At 40.1% G+C, this 22,004-nt stretch overlaps 1 protein-coding gene and 1 long non-coding RNA gene across 6 annotated transcripts in view; one reads left to right on the plus strand and one right to left on the minus strand.

The window, feature by feature from the left end:
* Positions 1-2,012, minus strand: part of LOC138764893 (NACHT, LRR and PYD domains-containing protein 3-like) — a 56,706-nt gene extending 54,694 nt beyond the window's left edge. For 2 of the 5 annotated variants that reach the window (XM_069941319.1, XM_069941318.1), the window contains exon 1: positions 1,827-2,011. The gene's annotated coding sequence lies outside the window, so the exon portion shown is untranslated. Of the gene's footprint in view, positions 1-1,826 lie in introns of all 5 variants that reach the window. The other 3 variants (XM_069941316.1, XM_069941317.1, XM_069941322.1) reach the window with 2 other exon arrangements.
* Positions 1,828-20,403, plus strand: LOC138764899 (uncharacterized). The gene is made up of 2 exons (XR_011358350.1): positions 1,828-2,192; positions 19,331-20,403. It is a non-coding gene; the product is annotated as an uncharacterized lncRNA (long non-coding RNA).
* Positions 20,404-22,004: the final 1,601 nt, after the last annotated feature.

Consider the following 22,004-nt stretch of genomic DNA (forward strand, 5'->3'; position numbering starts at 1 on the left):
GGATAGAATAAAAAGATTAAGTGGTTACAAGGAGAGACTGAGCAACACTTCACTTCTTGGTGAAAGGCTAGTGAACACCAAAAGGTGAATCTGGAGATGGTATATTCAGGAGATAAATGAAATCTGAACCTCAGAAGGCATAAGGGAAAAAAAAGATAAAATGGGTTATTTGCAAGATACATGCTCGGAATGGCAATTTGATATTTTAATTCCGTTCATTCATTCTGAAGATCAAATTAAAAGGTGCTGCCCTTCCAATTTACATTGTGTTTTTGTGAGATATGTGCGTAAAGACAGATAGATCAGTACGAACGTGGGATAAAGAACTGAAGTAAGTTTCCATTCTTCCATTAGGCACCCAATTAGTCTTTAGTTTTCTCCAAAAAACACACCATAAGAGGACTAAAATTTAATAGTTGCAAAAACTCAACAGCTCCATTGAGAATTTTTCCAATCTCACATCTGCAAGTCCCAGCTGATGGGCAGAGGAAAGAATAGAGGCCAATCTTTGTAAAAAAAATTGTCATGAAACAAAATACATCAGCTGCTTTCCCCAGAACTTTAACACATAACCAGATTCTATTGAAGATTTTCAGATGATCAATAAATTGATCATTTCTTTATAAGGTTTAATTAGTGGCACATTCAATTTAACATGTAGTTCAGTTTCCTCCCCTGTCCAAATTGTATTAGCTGTTGCTAATTAACATCATTCCACATTAGACTGTTTACAATATAAATTGGGAAAAATATTGATATGAGCTAAAACAAATGATGCCACTAAAAGACACTTTTATGTCTTACCATTGGAACCGATACCAAGTTTGCATGCAGAGGAACAAATTTGAAAGGTCAGAGTCAAGTTTTCTACCATATGACCAGGAAAATTTTAAGTATGTACAAAATTTATTTCAAACACTGCAGTAAAATTATTGTAAAAACTTATTAGCCTCATTAGGGTAAGAGTAATTCACATTCTGTCAAGCTCCAGCTTAAGTAGATCACCTGGCAGGTCTTTGCCTGAATCACTGCTGGATCCCTTGTTGTAGTCATATATTAATAATTTGAATGAGTGTGAAAATGGCACATTATGCAATTTTGCAGACAATACCAAAATGGGTGGAGTGGTCAACAGCAAGGTAGGTTGTTTAAGGTCACAACACAAAGTGGGCAATGGAATTATATTCAGACAAGGGCAAAGTGATGAGAACGTTAAACCAGGGTAGGTCATACACACCATAAGACAGGGCAGGAGGTAGTATTTGTAGAAGAAAGAGAGGTAGGGTCCCAAGTACATAGTTCCCTGAATGCTGGAACACAGGTAGACAAAGCAATGAAGGCAAATAACTTGGTCATCAGAAAGGGCTCTCCAGTGAGGCATCATGTGACAGCTGGTCTAGACATTGGTGAGATGGAACAATATGCAATTCCAGTTCCCATATTATGGAAGGATTTGATGATGTGAGACCAGGTAAAGAAAATATTCACAAAAGTGTTGCCAGGACTGGAGGGCTTGTTAGAACAGGATGCTTTCCCTGCAGCAAAGGAGGCAGAGGTGTGATCTTAACAGGCATTTACAAATCGAGGGAAGCAGCACAAATAAGATGGACGATCACAATGTTTTCCACAGAGTAGAAGGCCAAAAACAAGCGAACACAGATTCAAAGCGAGCCGTTAAATGTTTAAAGGGATTATACTTGGTGATGGGATGCGGAAGAAGCTGCCAGAGGATGAGGTAGAGAAGGGAACGTTCAAAAACATTTCGACAGGCCCACGGGTAGGAAAGGTTTCGAGGGGATCTGGGCCAAATGAGTTTAAGGAGGTACCTTGGTCTGTAGAGAGAAATTAGGCCGAGGGGCTTTTTTCGGTTCTGGACGACTCCATGACGTGCGCCCATCGCGCCTCAGTCACCACACACACGCCTGAGCGACACTAAACAACTGTCCGACCATCGCGCGCCCTCCCTCAGGGCTCGGGTTCGGCCGGGCGGGCGCGCGCGCGCGCGACCCGTCAATAACTCGATGGCACTTCCGCTTCCCACTGCGAACGCAGTTCAAAGACGCGCATGCGTAACGGAGGCAGCTTCCCATCACGGTTTGTAGAAGGCGCGTCTCTTCGCGATGCCGGACGGTCTACGGACCGAAGAGGAGAACGAGGCAGCTATCGGGGAGATGCGGCTCGGTTTGAATGAGGTGAGTAAAACACGGAAGGCTGGAGATGTCAGAATCCCGAGAAATGCTGGAGGAACGAAGCTGAATCCCATGACTTATTACCAACGTTTCGGGCCCGAGAGAGTCCTCAAGACCCAGGCATGGAGATCCATCACTTTATTATTTGCTGTCTCGGGCCAATTTCATTCTGTTAAGGGCGCTTAGTTCTGCAGTGCAGTGGTGTGTTGTACTGATGGCGGGCTCCGCCCTCATCTCCCCTGGTTTCCTGCCTGAACCCTCTGAAGACCCTACCCTCGGTTCTAAGATTATAAAAGCTCTCCAGTCGTGAGAGCTTTTACTCACGTTCTAACTTTATTAGCATTCCCCAGAAGATGGAAGCGCTGCTCAAGCCAGGTCTGCTGCTGATTGACCCTTTGTCCCCCGACGTGGCTACTGAGTAGATTGCTTCCAGGGCTACCTGCCGTGACCAGAGGGCTGAACTCAGGAGGTCTGCACACATTTTGAGGGGAGGAAGGAAAGGGTATGCAGTCATCAGGGACTGCACTGCATATGATGCTGCCATCGAGGCTTTGAAGGCTTTGTGCCGGAAAATGCAAAAAGAGGTCCTAGTGGGACACTGATTCATTCTACGTTGCCAAAGGCCAGGGCAGACCATCGATGATGACCCGCTGGATCTGTGGAGGTACGAAATGGCTACGGGCCCTGTTCGTAACAGATCTGGGACACTAGTTGCGGGGGTCCGCTCGAGGGACATGAGGCAGTAACTGATTGAGTCAGGTAAGAAGGACCTGGCTAGCCACGTTGAAGTGGCCCAGTCAGTGCAACAGGCCAAACACGAGAATGATAACCTCAAAGCGAGTGAGCTCGCTCACCCAGGTGACCCCTTCCAAGGACCGGCTGCTACTGCTACCCCAGCCCTAACAGCTGTTCCTTCCTGTGCTAGGGAGCGCTCACAAGCTAGGAAGTTATTTTCCGGCACCAAGGGCTAGCATCCCTGATCTCATTGCCTGGCTCAAGACTCAGTTTGCTCCATCTGTGGCAAGAAAGTGCATTGGGTGAGGGTTTGCCATGCGAGGGGAAGCTCGAGGAAGTCCATGACCTGCACCACTCTTAGATTCGATTCCAGCCCCAAGCCATCTGCCCCGAATTTGCCTGAACCCAGTTGCTGCACTATATGCTGAAGGAGGGTGGATGTGAGAAAATGTTGCAAAAAAGGCTCAGTGGCCATCTTGCTGCGACTCAAATTCAAATTCCGCGCCAACATTGTCAGAGGAAGGAGGGCAGCCATCTTGCTGCACCACAAGGTTGACGCTGTCATGATAATGAATATGTATGAGATGTACCGGAAGTCAGGTGGTATGAGAGAGAGATAAGAGCACAAGCAAGAGAACAAAGGAAACGGGAGAAGAAAGCCACAGAGAAGTTTACCTGATAAAACTTGTGTTTAATGTTTCATTAACTTCACATTTCGGGCCACAAATGTGACATTGGCGACGAGGATGAAAGAAGCTTGAAGAAAATTAAAGACTAAACAAGATTACAGAGGATTACAGACGACTTCAAGGTGATAAGAAATTTCTCTGTGACTCAGTACTTTTGGGGCTGGAATATTTCATCATGGCCAGACAATTGCTCAGTACGTGACAAGACTACGCCAGCTAGGTGTTGGATGCAATTACATGCCAGCTGATTTGGACAACCAATTACTGGATCAAGTCGTACAGCACTGCAGATCAGATAAACTCAGAAGACGTCTACTGGAAAGAGGGAGTGAGTTGGAACTCACCGATGCTTTAACCATTGCTGCTGCATTAGAGGCTGTTGAAGGGCAATTTCATACCATGACCCTGAAAGACAACTCAAGCCAGCAAATTAAGAGGCTCTCACATCGCCATAATCAGCCAAGATATATGCCGACACAGGACGTGGAGTGTTATCGATGTGGAAACCGAGGTCACTTTGGAAAAGACCCATATTGCCCGGCCAAAGGCAAAGTTTGCAGAAAGTGTGGAGGTAAGGACCACTTTGCAAAGAAGTGCAAAAGCAAGTCCAATGCAGACCAGAAGAGGAAGAGTACAACTTCCAAAGGCAAAGCCTGGGGGAAAGGAAAGTATCCTGGAAAGAAAGATACCATTTGCCAGATAGACGGTGACGATGATGATACCCAGGAGGAACAGAGTTGTTACCAACTTACGTTGAATGAAGTACGTCATGAGAAGGTCGCAGTGATCATTGGTGGAGTGTCAGTTCAGGTCACTGTAGACTCAGGCAGTGACAGTAATGTGATTGATCGACATTTATGGGAGAAGTTGAAAAGGAAAAAGATCATCTGTACCTCAAAGAAGTGTTCCAAGAAACTATATCCATTCACAGCAACTAAGCCATTGCAGACCATTGGATGTTTTACTGCAACTGTTGAAGCTGGAGATAAGTACACCGAAGCAGAGTTTATGGTCATAGAAGAGAGGGGAGAACCATTGCTGAGTAGAAGCAAGACCTGGCAATACTTCATATTGGAGCTTGTGTCAATTCAATTCAGTCATACGAGGATATGAAGCAAGAATTCCCCGCAGTCTTCCAAGGAGTAGGAAAGCTGAAAGGTCGACAATTGAAGCTAGTAGTAGATGAAACGGTCAAACCCAAGGCACAACCAATGCGCCGAACTCCATTTGGACTTCGTGGGAAAGTCGAAGCCAAAATTAAAGAATTGATCGAACAAGACATTATTGAACCGGTGGAACATTCAACACAATGGGTCAGTCCCGTAGTGATTGTGCCCAAACCAAAGGGTGAGATAAGACTATGTGTTGACATGAGAATAGCCAATGAAGCTATAATTAGAGAACGACACCCTATACCAACAGTGGAGGAAATAACTACCAGTAAGATATTCTCAAAAATTGATCTGAAATGGGGCTATCATCAATTAGAGCTGGATCCGGGTTCCCGAGATGTAACTACATTTGTGACTCACTGTGGATTGTATCGTTACAAAAGACTATCATTTGGAATTAATGCAGCTTCGGAGATCTACCAGTATGAAATCCATCGAGTGATTCAAGGCATTCCTGGAGTTGCCAACATTTCTGATGACATTATAGTCCATGCACCAACGAAGGAAGAGCATGATAAACGGTTGAGGCGTGTACTATCTAGACTACAGGAGGCAGGCCTTACCGTGAATGGAAACAAGTGCCAGTTTAGTGTGTCAGAAATGGACTTCATGGGACACAGACTTACACGGGAAGGACTAAACCCTGCAGAGGCCAAGGTGAAAGCTATTGCAGAGGCACGTGCACCTCAGAACGCAACAGAGGTGAGGAGTTTCCTGGGATTGGTCAATTTTTGTGCAAAGTTCATTCCTAATTTCGCTACAGTGGCAGAACCACTAAGGAAACTAACCAGGAAAGGAGTACTATTTCATTTTGGATCTGAGCAGAAGAAAGCATTCACAGCGCTGAAGCAAAGCCTGACAGATGCAAAAACTCTTGGATATTACGATCCGGCGGCATCAACCAAAGTCATAGCGGATGCCAGCCCAGTTGGTTTAGGAGCAGTGTTGGTCCAGATGCATGATGGAGGACCAAGAATCATTGCCTATGCCAGCAGATTGTTATCAGATGTGGAAAGAAGATACTCTCAGACAGAGAAAGAAGCACTCGGACTTGTATGGGCCTGTGAGAGGTTCCATACATATTTATACGGCATTGAATTTGAACTCATCACAGATCATAAGCCATTAGAGGTGATCTAAGCACCTAGATCAAAATCATGTGCCAGAATAAAGAGATGGGTACTCAGACTACAACCCTACAAATATAAAGTAATCCACATTGCAGGGAAAGCAAACATTGCTGATCCGCTGTCCAGATTGGTGAAGGATGGTGGTCCACAATCCAAGTCAGAATTGGGAACAGAAACAGAGAGCTTTGTACGCTTCGTAGCTATTCAGTCGACTCCGAAAGCTGTGACTACGAAGGAAGTCGAAAGAGAATCCGAACGTGATCCAGAACTCATGGAAGTAAGAGAATGTGTACAGCGTGGACTATGGGACAAGTGTACTCACAAGGCTTACATTCACATTAGAGACGAACTTTGTTGCATCGGACAGTATGTATTAAGAGGTTGCAGATTGGTGATTCCGCAAAGATTGAGACCGAAGATCGTATCCTTAGCGCATGTACCAAGCAAAAACCTCAGGACCAAGGTATGGTGGCCAAGTTGTGATAAAGACGCAGAGAAATTTGTTAAAACTTGTCACGGATGTCAAATCACAAGTAGGAGTAATCCGCCAGAACCGATCCGGAGTACGCAACTCCCGACAGGACCATAGATCGTAGCTGTTGATTTTCTTGGACCTTTACCGACGGGTGAATCAATTATGGTAGTGATAGATTACTACAGCAGATACTATGAGTATGTAGTGTTGAAGTCCACAACCACTGAAAAAACAATACAAGCGTTAGCAGAGATATTCGCAAGATATGGATTACCTGTTACATTATACTCTGACAATGGTCCACAATTCATTTCAGAGACATTTGCGGAATACATGAGGACCACAGGTATCCACCATCATAAAGTAACTCCGAAATGGCCGCAAGCCAACGGAGAAGTAGAGAGACAAAATCAATCCATTGAAAAACGATTGAGGATTGCACTCGCAGAAGGACAAAATTGGCGAGAAGCATTGCTATCTTATGTGGCTGTCTATCGAGCAATGCCTCATGCAACCACTGGAAAAAGTCCTGCAGAAGCATTTTTTGGGAGAAAAATCCGCACAAAAATGCCAGAAATAAAGGAAATCCAAGACGACCAGGAGATGAGGGACCATGATGCTGAAAAGAAAGGTGCAGCAAATCTGTACACAGATTCGAAACGTGGAGCCAAGTACTCAGACATCATGCCAGGAGATAATGTTCTAGTGAGGCATGAAACTGGTGGTAAGCTAGACACACCTTATTACCATCAACCCTATACTGTCGTATCCAGAAGTGGCAGTATGGTGACAATCAAGTCTCCGACTGGAGTCATGTATAAGAGAAATGTCTCAGGTGTAAAAAGGTACCAGTCCAGAGATACATCAAGCGAAGAGGTTGAAAGGCCAATACGAGATGCTGAAACTGAGAGACCTGATGATGTTCCAGAGGCAGCACTCCTGATGAAGTGACTAGAGCGCCAGAAACACCCAAAGCTGTGGCGAGCAGTATTTCCGACGCTGAGAGTGAACAACCGAGAAGCGACGACAATATCGCAGGCGGGCCGAAACGAAACCGGAAAGTGCCCAAACAATACGAAGACTTTGTGCCATAATTTTAATAAGAACTTTGAGACAGTATTTAATCTTATATCATAAAGTGCATGTATGAATGTTGTAGGAAGTAAATTTTATGTAGTTGAGTTATAATATTACCATTAGTTACGATGTTTGTATGTTTCCGAGGGATATTGGTAAGTGAAGGTAAAGTTTATTTCTGATTAAAGGAGGGATGTCATGATAATGAATATGTATGAGATGTACCGGAAGTCACGTGGTATGAGAGAGAGATAAGAGCACAAGCAAGAGAACAAAGGAAACTGGAGAAGAATGGCACAGAGAAGTTTACCTGATAAAACTTGTGTTTAATGTTTCATTAACTTCACATTTCGGTCCACAAATGTGACAGACGCCATCTCACCCACGGGCAACCCAGGACAGTGGGGGCCACTCAAGTGAGGAGAACAGCGTCTCCAGAGTCCTTGCCTCAGTGGTTCTAGATCAGGACGGCCTCACCACCTTAGCAACTCCATAGTGACTGTTAATGTAAATAAACACTCCACTAAATACCTATACTGAAAAGGTTCATAGACTCTCAGACTGTAGAAGAATACAACCTAAAGATGTATCCTTCCAATTAATGTATATTTCTTGCATCTCATTTGCACTCTACTCATATTCAAGAACATTGCATAGTACATTTGCCTTTTGTGGGGGGAGGGATTTTGTAAAATACGCCTGTATGAACTTAATGAATTGTGTGCTCTGGTGTTGTTGGGTCTAGACTTCCTGTGTCACCTTAAAAGTGTGTCCTTGAAGTATTCTGGTCCCCTCCCCCATAACAGTTTGGAATGGAGGGCCCTTAAAATCAGAACCCACATGCAATTGAATATTGATGCCCCCACCTCTCTTCCCAAATCTGTCCCCAGATGGCAAACCTATTGCTACCAAGAGCAAAAGGTACAGCACAGCAGACTGAGACTTCATAAAGTCTGAGATACAATGTCTACTCAATAAAGGTATCAACGAATCTAGCACTAGCCCTTGGAGAGAGCAAGTGGTAGTAGTAAAAGGGGAAAACAAGTCCAGGCTAGTAACTGACTATAGCCAAACTATTTATTGGTACATATTCCTGGACACTTACCCCTCCCTTGGATTGCAGACGTGGTGAATGATATTGCGCAGTATTGGGTCTATTTGACCATCGACCTGAAAGCTGCTTGTCACCAGTTGCCAATCCGTTCCGAAGACCATCCAAAAATGGCATTTGAGGCTAATGATCGTCTCTATCAATTCCAGAGGATCCATTTCTGTATTTCTAATGGTTTCCATCTTTTCCAGAGGAAGATGGACAGAATGGTAGATGAGTATGGGTTGAAGGCTACCTTCCCCTACCTCGATAACTTCACCATTGTGGCCATACACTGGAGGACCATGACACCAACTTTCAGAGTTTTCTCCATGCAGCAAAAGCCCTGAACCTCACTCACAATTCTAGCATCTGTGTGTTCTGGACTAAATGTCTGGCTATCCTTGGATACATGATGGAGAATGGCATAACTGCCCCCGACTCCGATAAGATGTGCCCCCTTAGAACTCCCCGTTCCCAGGACCATGAAGGCTTTGAGGACACCACTCATTTTGGGGCAGCTATGTCTACTGCTAGTAGAACAGAAGTCTCCATTTGGGATATCATCCGTCAGGCAGGATGGTCAAATGAAAGAACTTTTAGCAGGTTTTACAATAAACCTTTGAGGATGGAGGGGCAAAATTTAATTGCAGCAATTTTGCAGGCTGCCGATTGAATTGTGACTCTTTCTGGAGGTCCATTGATTTACCCTGTGGTCTTTCAAACCATGTGAAAAAGAGACCACTAAGCTTTGAAATCTCATTAGCGAGCCAATAAACATTATGAAAAATAGAGCATTAAACAAGAACTTATCAGTTCGAAGTTTGATGATTATTATTTGAGTAATGGGAGTGATGAGATAATATGCCTTCCTGTAATTACTTTGAACATTGTTCAGGTAGTTTCTAGTGAATCATGTATGCCTCACAATAAAACGCTCTTTTGAAAGAATTATACCAGTGGATGTCTTTTTCAAGATTCAGAGATTGGCTGCACATGTTCAGATGGGATCTCGTATTATCTCACCACTCCCATTACTCAAATAATAATCATCAAACTGAACCGGTAAGTTCTCATTTAATGTTCCATTATTTATCAAATTATTGTTATCACACTAAATCTTAGTATGTCACATCATCTGCTGTATTTTAGAGGTAGGGTTCTTTTGGGCAATAGTAGTTTGACTCCTGAATCTCTAAATATATTGTCCCTCAGGCTGAAAGCACAATGTAAAACATTTTGAATCAAACCCTTAATCTACAACAGTCTCCCCAACTGATATTAGGGAGACTGGGTCTGTGCATGGGGGGGGGATGCCAGGATGGATGGATGGATGTTTATCGAGAAAAAAAACACAATTAAAAGACTAAACAGAATCGTAAAAGATTGTTTACCGTCACCATTTATTTCTCACTTATTATGTGCTATATCTCGGATTTTTCTGATGTACTTTTTGCTTTGTGATGTGTCCTTACAGTTCCACAATTCTGCTTGAAGGGCTTAAGCCTGAAATGTTGGGTGTGTATCTTTGCTGTATAAAGTACACTGTTGGACCTGCTGAGTTTCTCCAGCAGTGTGTTTATGCTTCAATTTCAGTGGATGCAGACCTTCGTGTTTTACTTTTGCTTAATTAGTGTTCTTTTTAAAAATATGTTATTTATAGTTTTAAAAACTGAACTCAACAGTTTACACACTTACTCACAGCTTTACAAATTTGTATCAATTACAACTTATCCTAATCCCATCTATGCAAAGCCTAACACTCCTTTCCCTTTCTCCCTCCCCCCCACCACCACATTCCTTTGACCTCAAACACTTAACAATTGGACAACTGAAGAGCAAAAAAAACCACTTAGTACATTAAAACGTTCAAATGGGATTAAATAATATCCCGGAGTTATGAGTGTAGCTTGGCCCAGCGGCCAGAGATTCGTCTGATTTTTACTTTGTTTTCCTGTATTTCCTTGGCTGGACTGAGGCGGATCCTCATTGGCCCCCCCCCCCCCCCACCCCAGTGATTGGGGAGGAATTTGAGTGAGCCAGGCCCCTTGGCAAAGTTGTCTCTTTTCACAGCCGTGCTCCAATATTCCTCAAATGTGGCTGCCAAATTTTTTGGAAGGTGCAGTACCTTCCCCTCAAGTTATAGGTGACTTTCTCCAGGGGAACACAGGCTTGCATCTCCCTGCTCCATTGCTCAGGCAAGCATTGGATTTCCAGATAACTGCTATGCATTTCCTGGCCATCTCCAAGGCAATCATTACGAATTGAATTTCGAATTTGGACAGCTTCATTTTAACTCTTACCCAGCAGGAACAACTCGGGGTCCTGTGGGAAATTTTTTAAATATAATTTTTTATTTTTCACACTGTGAACCATATCAACCAAAATATATACAAATGTTTCTCATTAAATATACACAGTGACATTTTCTCCCTTTATTCCCCCCTTCCCACCCCACTCCAAAACCAATAAATATTCAACATATACAATACAATAAAACCATAAAACAATGTCTTCACACAATGAAAAATAAACAAGAAAAATGTGTCATCTACTTTGACACATGAATCAAGTTGTTTTGTCTTATCATTTTAGGGGGTGGAGGTCTGAGGCAAGCCCTCTTTGTTATGTTCCATGTATGGTTCCCAATTTTGTTCAAATAATATGACTTTATTTATTAAATTATGTTTTTTTTTCCAGTGGAATACATTTATTTATTTCCATGTACCATTGGTGTATTCTCAGGCTCGCTGCCATTTTCCAAGTTGACATTAAACATTTTTTTGCTACTGTGAAGGCTATCATAATAAATCTTTTTTGCACTTTATCCAATTTGAGGCCTAATTCCTGACTACTTGTGTTACTTAAAAGAAAGATCTCTGGATTTTTTGGTATGTTTTTTTTTGTGATTTTATTTAATATGTGATTTAGATCTTTTCACTTTTGTACATGCCCAAATTGCATGTACTGTTGTTCCCATTAGCTTTTTACAGTGAAAACATCTATCTGATATTGTTGGATCCCATTCTTTTATCTTTGAGGTGTGATAATATAACCTGTGTAACCAATTATACTGTATCTTGTGTAACCTTGTATTTGTTGTATTCTTCATAGTTCCAGAACATAACTTCTCATGCTTCATTTTTTATCTTTGTTTAAATCTTTTTCCCACTTTTGTTTAGTTTATAGTTTATTTCATCATTTTCCTTATCTTGCAGCTTAATGTACATGTTCGTTATAAATCTTTTAATTATTATTGTGTCTGTAATCACATATTCAAAGCTGCTTCCTTCTGGTAATCTCAATCTGTTTCCCAATTTATCTTTTAAATAAGTTTTCAGTTGATGATATGCAAACATTGTACCATGAGTTATTCCATATTTGTACTTCAACTGTTCAAATGTTAATAAATTATTTCCCAACAAACAATTTTCTATTCTTTTGATTCCTTTTCTCTCCCATTCTCAAAAGGAAAGGTTATATATTGTAAAAGGGATTAGTAGGTTTTGTGTAAATAACAATTTTGGTATTTGGTAATTTGTTTTTTTTTCCTTTCTAAGTGGATCTTCTTCCATATATTAAGTAAATGATGCAAATCTGGTGAGCTATTTTATTGCACCAGCTTCTCATCCCACTTATAAAGTATATGTTCCGTTACCTTCTCCCCTATTTTATCTAGTTCTATAGTCCAGACTGGTTTTTCCCTTGTCTGGTAAAAATCTGATAAATACCTTAATTGTGCGGCTCTATAATAATTTTTAAAGTTTGATAACTGCAAACCACCTTGGTTATACCTCTCTGTTAATTTATCTAACACTACCCTCGGTTTCCCTCCTTTCCACAAGAATTTCCATATTCTCTTTAGTTCATTGAAGAATTTCACTGTTAAGGGAATTGGTAACGATTGAAATGAGTATTGTATCTCTTTTAATGTAATTTGCCCTCCCTATCAATGTTAGTAGTAATTCTTTCCAATGTTCTAAGTCTTACTGCAATTTCTTTTAAGCTAAATAATTTAGTTTTTACAAGTGGCTTAAGTTATTATCTAACCTGATACCTAGATATTGGATTGCTTGTGCTTGCCATTTAAATGGTGATTCTTTTTTAAATTCTGTATAATCCGCATTACTCATTGGCATCACTTCAGTTTTATTTGCGTTGATCTTGTACCCCGCTATTTTTCCATACTCCATTTTCTTATGTAATTCTTTTATTGATATTTCTGGTTCTGTTAGGAATACTATGATGTCATCTGCAAATAAACTGATTTTATACTCCTTCTCCTTTATTTTTATCCATTCTATTTTATTTTCTGTTCTTATCAGTTTTCCAATGGTTTTATTGCTAAGGCGAACAATGAGGGGGATAATGAACATCCCTGACTAGTTGACCTACTTGATTTCAATTGGCTTGTTTTTTTTTTTGTTTTGTTTTTTTTTCAAAACAGCTGCTTTATTTGGTCCAAATTCAGGACATGAGATTCAATTCCTGTAATTGGGTGAAACGGTTAGTGAAATGTTATTATATAACTAACGACCCAGGATCGAATCAAGTCCTGCCTGTTAAGAGTCAGTATGAACCCCCTGTAATTAATAGGTTAATTGGGCAGCACGAGGTTCATGGGCTGGAGAACCTTTAACCGTGATGTATTGATAATGTTTAAAAATATATAATCGGAGTCACTAATATTGATGGAGAGAATCTATTCCACCTCCACTTCCCACTGCCTTTTAAAAGCAAGCAACATATTAAAAGACTCACCCCTCCCCAGACACACTCCCTTTCCCCTCCTCCCCATGTGGATGATTCACCAGTGTGAGATCACCCTCCAACAGATTCCTCCCCCCTGTTATCAGACTCCTGATGATCCTCATACCTGCTGCTTTTACCTTGTACCAACTGATCTGTCCCTGTAACTACACTTCTGCACTGTGGCTTATTTGCTGGACTATGTACAGGATGTCTAGCTAGATTGCTCCAAAACAAACTTCCTCACTGCATCTTTGTACATGTGACAATAAACTTGAACCTGAAAACAAACTGCAAATTGACCACAAGACCAGGACCTGTTTGAATTTGTTGCCTCAATAACCACAAGACTCCTTTCACCCTTGCCCTGCGTGGGAGCCCCCACTCATCCGTGCGGCCGGGGGGAAACAGGGGCTGCAGCCGGACACACGCGTTGTCAGGGACCTTTCTCCCCGATTTTTTTTTTCCCCCCCCCCCCCCTCCACCCTCTCCGTGGGACAGGAGGCGCGGTCTCTGCCCTCTCACCCCTCCTCACCCGTTTACTGTGGGGGGACGAGGCACCGGCCCCTCCCGAAGGCCGCACTCACCACCGCCCCCCCCCCACCCCGGGCAACACGGGATTCAACAAAGGCCGAGTCCGCGCCCCGGGCACCGAACACTTCGGACCCTCCGGCTGCTCCGCCGGGCCGTGGCAAGTCTCACCTCCAAGCCGTGGCCAGGCCGCAGTCTCATCGATTTCAATTGGCTTGATACATATCCATTTACTGTTACCTTCGCCAATGGTCCATTATGCAATGCTTTAATTCAATTAATATATTTTTCTGATAGATTGAACCTCTGTAAAACTTTAAATAGATAGTTCTACTCTACTCTGTCAAAGGCCTTTTCTGCTTCTAAAGCAACAGCCACTGTTGGCTTCTTGTTTCCTTGAACTGCATGAATTAGATTAATAAGTTTACAGACATTATCCGCTGTTCGTCTTTTAATAAAACCAGTTTGATCTTGTTTTACTATTTTTGGTACACAATCGGCCAATCTGTTTGCCAATAATTTCACTATTAACTTATAATCTGAGTTAAGTAGAGATATTGGTCTATATGATGCTGGTGTTAATGGATCCTTCCCCGTCTTTGGTATTACTGTAATTATTGCTGTCTTACATTAATCTGGCAAGTTTTGTGTTTCTTCTACCTGGTTCATTACTTCCAGGAGAGGAGGAATTAATAACTCTTTAAATGTTTTATAGAATTCTATGGGGAATCCATCCTCTCCTGGTGTTTTATTGTTCGGCAGCTTTTTTTAATATATCCTGTACTTCCTCTATTTCAAATGGTTTTATCAGTTCCTCTTCTTGCAATTTCGGCAGTTCAATTTTTGCTAAAACTCTTCTATTTTATCATCTTTTCCCTCGTTCTCAGTTTGGTATAATTGTTCATAAAATTTCTTAAAGTTTTCATTAATCTCTATTGGGTGAAATGTAATTTGTTTGTCCTTTTTCCTTGATGCCAATACAGTTCTTTTAGCTTATTCTATTATAAGTTGCCAGGCTAATGTTTTGTGTTTTTTCTACCAATTCGTAATACTTATGCATTATTTTCATTATGTTCTTCTCCACCTTGTTTCTTAGTAATGTTTCATGTTTTATTTTTTGTCCGCCAATTCTCTCTTTTTCGTTATATCATCCCTTTTTACTAGTTCCATTCCTGTACTTACTATCTCCCTTTCCAACTGTTCTATTTCCCAATTGTAGTCCTTTTTCATCTTAGTTACATAACTTATTTTTTGTCCTCTAATGAAGATTTTCATTGTGTCGCATAATATAAATTTGTCTTTCACTGATTCAGTGTTTATTTCAAAATGTTTTAATTTTACATTCAATAAAGTCTCTATATTCTTGCATTTTAAGTAGCATGGAGTTTAACCTCCATCTATATGTTCTTTGTGGGATGTCCTCCATTTCTATTGCTGATATTAGGGGTGAATGATCTAATAGTAGTCTAGCTTTTAACTCAGTTTTCCTACCTCTCCCTTGAATATGGGCTAACAACAAAAACATATCAATCTTTGAGTATGTTTTATGCCTACTCGAATAATATAAATATTCCTTCTCACTTGGGTGGGTGCTGCCTCCTCCATATATCCATAAGTTTCTTTTCCTGCATTGATTTAACCATAAATTTGGCTACTTTATTCTTTTTGCTTGTCTTTTGTCCAGTTTTATCCAACTTTGGATCCAAATTAAGGTTAAAATCCCCTTCTATCAATGTATTTCCTTGTGTATCTACAATCTTCAAAAAAATATCCTGCATAAACTTTTGATCCTCCTCATTAGGTGCATATATATTGAACAAATTCCAAAATTCTGAGTATATCTGACACTTTATCATTACATACCTCCCTGCTGGATCTATTATTTCCTCCTCTATTTTGATTGGTACATTTTTATTAATTAATATAGCTACATCTCTGCCGCTATGTGTCCTACCCAGTCTCTCTTTAATTTGTTATGTTCCACTTCAGTTAGATGCATTTCCTGCACAAATGCTATATCTATTTTTTCTTTTTTTAGTAAATTTAATAGCCTCTTCCTTTTAATTTGTTTATGCATTCCATTAATGTTTATAGTCATATAGTTCAACGAGCTGTCTTGTATCTTGTTTACATCTAATTTCTCCTTCCTCACCACCTCCATCCCCCTTTTCCCCATTTTCATCTGTTTTCTCTCTTTAAACTCAATGCATGACAACACATTTAAAACATAAATACTCCAATAATTCCTACACCCAATATTACCTTAACCCCAAATGGCCCCCTTCTCTGAGTTGCCCCTTAACCCTTGCCGGGCAACCACAACTCCTCTTTCCATTTGGATTATGATCTTGCTCGCAAGTGTCAACTGATTTCGCAGTGACAGTTATTCTCTTCCCCCCCAACCCCACCCCAGAGAACACTTTTTTTTACACATATAAAAAGCTCTCCCTTTTTTTGTATCCCCTTACTTCCTTCCTTCCCTTCTCTTTTCCCTCTTTAATTCTTTACATATACATTTTATCGCCGTTCTTCATTCTTATTACATCTCTTCATCTCTCCTTCTGTCCTGCAAACGCTCTGCAAATTCTTGTGCCTCCTCCGGATCTGAGAACAGCCTGTTTTGCACCCCGGGTATAAGTATTTTAAGCACCGCTAGATATCTTAACAAACACTGTTGGGACTAACTCTGCCCTGGGGCATTGGCAAGTGAACTGGCGTGGACTTGACGGGCCGACAAGGCCTGTTTCCACACCGTAAACAGTTATATGGTTATATGAATTTATAATCTTTTTTCCATAAAATCATTTTTGCTGTATTAAACTCCTTCCACTTCTTTAAGAGTTCAAAACTTATGTTTGGGTAAAAATAATATTTTTTGACCCTTGTATTCCAATGGCTTATTATCTTCTCTAATTTTATTCCTTGCCCGCTCCAGTATATTTTCTCTTGTTGTATATCTAAAAAAATTTACTAAGATGGATCTAGATTTTTGATGTGTCTGCAGTTTCGGAGCTAGTGCTCTGTGTGCCCTTTCTATTTGCATTTCTTCCTGCATTTCTGTTGTTCCCAGGACCTGTGAGATCCATTCTTTTATAAATTCCTTCGTATCTGTGCCTTCTTCATCTTCCTTCAGGACCACTATTTTTATGTTGTTTCGTCTACTATAATTTTCCTACATATCAATTTTCTGAGATAACAACTCTTGTCTCTTTAATTGGTCACTTTCTTCCAATTTTCCTCTTGTTGTTTACTTCCATTTCTACAGCCATTTCTCGTTCTTCCACATTTTCTACTCTTCCCTATTTCTGTCATGACTAGTTCTAATCTTTGCATTTTATCTTCTGTTCCTTTCATTTTTCTTTTAATTGAACTAAATTCTAATGACAACATTCTTTTAATGATCTCGTTTGTTCTTCAAAAAAGCTTTATCTATATTCTGTCCATCTGTTTTACCTTCTATTTCTCTGTGAAGATCTTGGTCTTCTTCTTCTGTGTCTGTACCTGTGTTTGTCTTTTTCTTCTCTTTGTATTGTATCTCTTCTGATTTTCCTGATGAGTTGCTTGTATCACTTTGTTGGGCCTCTTCTTGCTGGGCCTCCTGCTGCTGCTCCTCTTGCCGTTCACCCTGTTGACTTTTTTTCTCACCTGGTACCTCACTCCCTCTCCTGCCGCCTCCCTCATCTTCCAGCTGAGAGCCCTGGTGTCGGGCGTCTGTCAGCTGGTCGCCGTGTTGTTGCCTACTCGTCGGCTGAGCCTCCCCTCCCGTTGGTGTTCTTTTACCTTTGATTGCGCAGTTTTGTTTGGCTCAGAGAGCCATTTTTGCAGTCCACTGGTCTGGGGATTGCGACTCCGCAGGGCCAGCACCAATCTTGGAGAACGGACGTTCTTCGCCACCATGACTGCCTGTTCCTTTGTGCAGGTACGGTCTTCTTTCTTTTCCAGTGACTTTTTTTCTCGTTTTTACTTTTTCCTTCTTAGGTGCCATCTTCTTTCTCTTCTCTGCAATTTTATCTTCTACTTCTTGTATTTTATAATTGTTGAACTTTCTCTTTTCTGACTTTTTTTCTTTTTTATGGAGAGGGCTTGTTTTACCCTACTGACTTCTACTCCATCACGTGACTCCACAGGGTCCTGTGGGAGTTCTTTACCTATAATTTTCCCTGAGACTTTGCCTAGTTCTGTCCAGAAGGACCTCACCTTCGTACATGTCCAGGTTGCTTGCACAAAAGTTCCTATCTATCTCAATGCCACACCTAAAGCAATGATGTGACTAATTAGTGTTACCTGAATGAAACTGAGCTGGGCTGTTTTTTTTTAAACTGTGCCAAGATGTGCAACTTCAGATGTTTCATTTCTCCAGCTGATATCTTATTTTGGGATGTTTGATGGATATTTGACATTTAATGTGGCTGAAATTAAGCATCTGCTGTGATATTTGAATTCTGAGTTGCTGAATTATTTTGAGTTACATCGTCATTTGGATGTGCTGCAGCTATGTAAGGTGCTCTATGATTCGATGGCTCTGGCATATGTTCCACTACATCATCAATAGTTAATGAATAATTTTAAAAATTGTTTTTTTTTATTGATATCTGTTATTTTGAGGTGGTTCGGCAGATGTGCCATGACATATTAATTTCAATAAATATATACTGCTTTTCTCTCTGGTTTCATTGTCTTTCTGGGTGAGGGAAGTGAGGATAATTGTTTTAGCCTGATGTTCTGAATTATTGTTGGGTGACTACAAGCTGCTCTCACACTGAGATTTTTTTTCTTGGTCCCATTTGTTGCATTCGTTTTAAATATTTACTATGCTAATGCTCTAAATTGGTCGACTAAAATTTGAATCAATTTCTGATATTTAAACGTTCTTTGTAGTATTGGTTCGTAGAGCTTTACATATCAGCGATCTGGTTTTTTTTCTGTATTTTTAATTTCCAATGCAATATTGAAGTTTTTCCTTTTGCCCGTTCTACTTGGGGTTGACGTACTTTATGTTTTGAGACACTTGACAAGTGAGCTGTGGTGCTTTTGAGAGTTACTTCAGGAACGATGACGATTATTATTGATCTTAAATGGTGTGAAAATAAGCTCCGAAAAGAACGAACAAGATGCATTGACGGGCTGTCCTCGTTATACTGTTTTTCGCGACCAAAACCCTTTTTAAAATTAAGAGTTGAAAATTGAGACCGTGTTCTTAATTTTGAAGGGTTTTAACATTGAGTTAATTTGAGACATTTCATTTGTGGAAGGTGTTCAATAAGCATTATCATTTTTATGAGAGCAGCTTCATTAATTTGACCGGTTCAGTTCAACATTACACTAGATCTTTGTTTTGATAATTATAGTAATAGAATCCAATATAATAAAGCAGACAATTTGCCGCCCCACCTCCACACTGATACACAATTACGTATTTATGGTAATCCCATTCAGCAGTACTATGCCCATACCCTTTTGTCGTGGGATAATTCTCTGCAGTTCTTTCAACAGGTCCCAGAACACTGACGCTGCACGTTCGAATCTTTCGCTTAGAGGTGATGGAACTTTCTCCTTCATGGTTTCTGTATCATCCTCTCGCAGCTACTATTACACCATTGAACAAATGAAATGATTGGATATTTCACCGCATCCCAGAGTTGATCTCTGAACTTAGATTGAGTCACCACTTAGACGAATGTGTTTATGCAACAGTTTAAATTCAGGAGTAAAGTTCCAGCTTGACGGAATATATTCTCGGATTCGTTAAAATCACTACGATCTTTTCCTGTAATTGTATAATAGATGAAATAAAGGACATATACCATCCACAATGGTATGAAGCTCCCGGATAAGGCAAAGAGCAAAATGATAAACTTTTTTCTGCTTTCCATCTCCGGGTCATTGCGATTATCTGTATTTCCTTTTCTCTTTAGCTCTTCGCGCACTCGGCTGGCCACTATAATGTGTCTGACTGTCAGTGCGTTGAATAATAATATTAAGGCAAATGGGAGTAAAGGCATTAAAACGGTATCAAACCAATCAAATCCCACCCACCCCAGCTCAGAATAATAACCTGGCTTATTGTAACAGCCCCACGGAAACGTTATTGATGATTGTCCAAGATTTCAGTGTAAAATACCAGGGAATGTTTTTTACGAAGAGGAGACATCCTGTGGTCCCAAGTACGACAATCGCCGTTCTCTCTGTGCAATACTTCACTTTAAGTTTCTGACAACAAATGACTACAAATTGATCAAAGGTGAAGGCTACGGTGAACCAAACAGAAGAATTGGTACTTGCGCGACTCAGGACAAGGATAACATTGCACACTGGGGTGATATCCAAGAAACTCCCAGGGAAGTAATAATAACTGATCATCCAGAGAAAGACCTCAGTGATTATGGATAATAGATCCGATGCTGCCATAGCCACCAGATAGTGTATGGTGCACGATGAGAGACCGCATTTACCTCAGGACAGGATCACAATCGCTACTAGATTCACTTGAAAATAAAAAAAATAATTGAACTGGTAAAATACATTGTTATTAACAGCAAATGTTTTCTAAATAAAGACATAAAGAATCACAGCGCCACAGTTTTGCAGTACAGAAACAATATCTTCAGCACAATTTGTTCATGCCGACCAAGTTGTCTCCCTAAAGTAGTCCCATTTGCTTGCGTTCAGTGCAAATCTGTCAAAATGCTACTCATAGATAAAACTGTCTACTGCTTTTTAAAATTTTACAATTATAACCGCCTGCACCATTTCCTGTGATATTTATTTCGATATATCCAGTACACAGTACGACAAAGTGCCCTTCAGAATCCTTTACGGATTTATCCCTTCACTTTCAATGCATCTCCTCTCGTTTTAGATTAACTTGTAAGAAAGTTTATTACTATTTAATTTAACTCTGCCCTTTATGATTATACAAGTCTCTGAAGTTACCCTCTCAACCTCCTATTATTCAGGGATATGTTCTAATCTGTCCAGTCTCTATCAAAAATAGTAGCCTGCAAGTCTCAGTAATGTTTCTGTGTATCTTTTCTGGACGCCTTTCATCGTCATGATATCCTTTTCGATAACTCGGTGAATAAAACCGTGTTCCCATCCATAAATTCAATGATTACACCTCCTCTGTGGTGAGGAGGATCTCTAGTGACGAAATGGAGCTGAAAAATAAGATAGAGTGACAACCTGATCAAAGGAATGGTTATAAAAACAAATTAATTTTTTTTCAAAGAAAATTCTAATTCTGTTCAAAGTAAGTTTGTATTATGGGATGCTATGAAAGCCTATTTGAGGACAAATAATAAAGAAGAATCTATTAAATCAGAGTTTTGAATTAGTGAAACAGATTGAGTTAGAAAAGGAATTTCAGAAAGATGCTACAGAAGATCAGAAAATAAAATTATCTAGGTTGAAATTGGAATATAATACTTTGCAATCTTATCAATTTGAATGTGTGATTAATAGGATTAAGCAAAAGTATTATGAATGGGGAGAGAAAGCACATAAGGTACTGCGTGGTAATTAAAGAAAGAACAGATTTCGAGGACTATTAATGCTGTTAGACAGAATTCCCTTATTACGTAAACCTTGTGAGATTAATGATGAATTTTACTCTTTTTATAAAAAGTTATATACATCTGAAGGAAAACAAGAAACTGGATCGATTCATTTTTTTTAAAATCACAGTTGAATTTACCGATATTAGAGAATGCAGATATCCAGGAGTTAGAAGAACCATTTACTGATTTGGAAATAAAAATTGCTATGCTGGAAATGCCGAACGGTAAATTGCCTGGTGATGATGGATTTTTGGTTGAATTTTATAAGATTTTTATGATGATTTATCTACAGTGTTTGGGGATGTATTATGTCAAGTTGGAGAACATTCTGAATTACCTGAGTCTTGTTCTAGTCATTTAATTATAGTAATTCCAAAAAAAAATAGAGATCGTTTGAAGGTATCTTCATATAGACCAATTTCGTTGTTAAATGTAGATTATAAAATAATAGCTAAAATATTAGCGAATAGATTGGCTAAATTTTTACCTAAGTTGATTCATATCGATCAAACAGGTTTTATAAAGAATAGATATGCTTCAAATAACATTTTGTGCATGATTAGTTTGATTAATAGATTTCAACAATCTTCAGATCATCCGATGGTGATATC

The sequence above is a fragment of the Narcine bancroftii genome, chromosome 5 (genome assembly GCF_036971445.1).
Source record: "Narcine bancroftii isolate sNarBan1 chromosome 5, sNarBan1.hap1, whole genome shotgun sequence".
NCBI lineage: Eukaryota > Metazoa > Chordata > Chondrichthyes > Torpediniformes > Narcinidae > Narcine > Narcine bancroftii.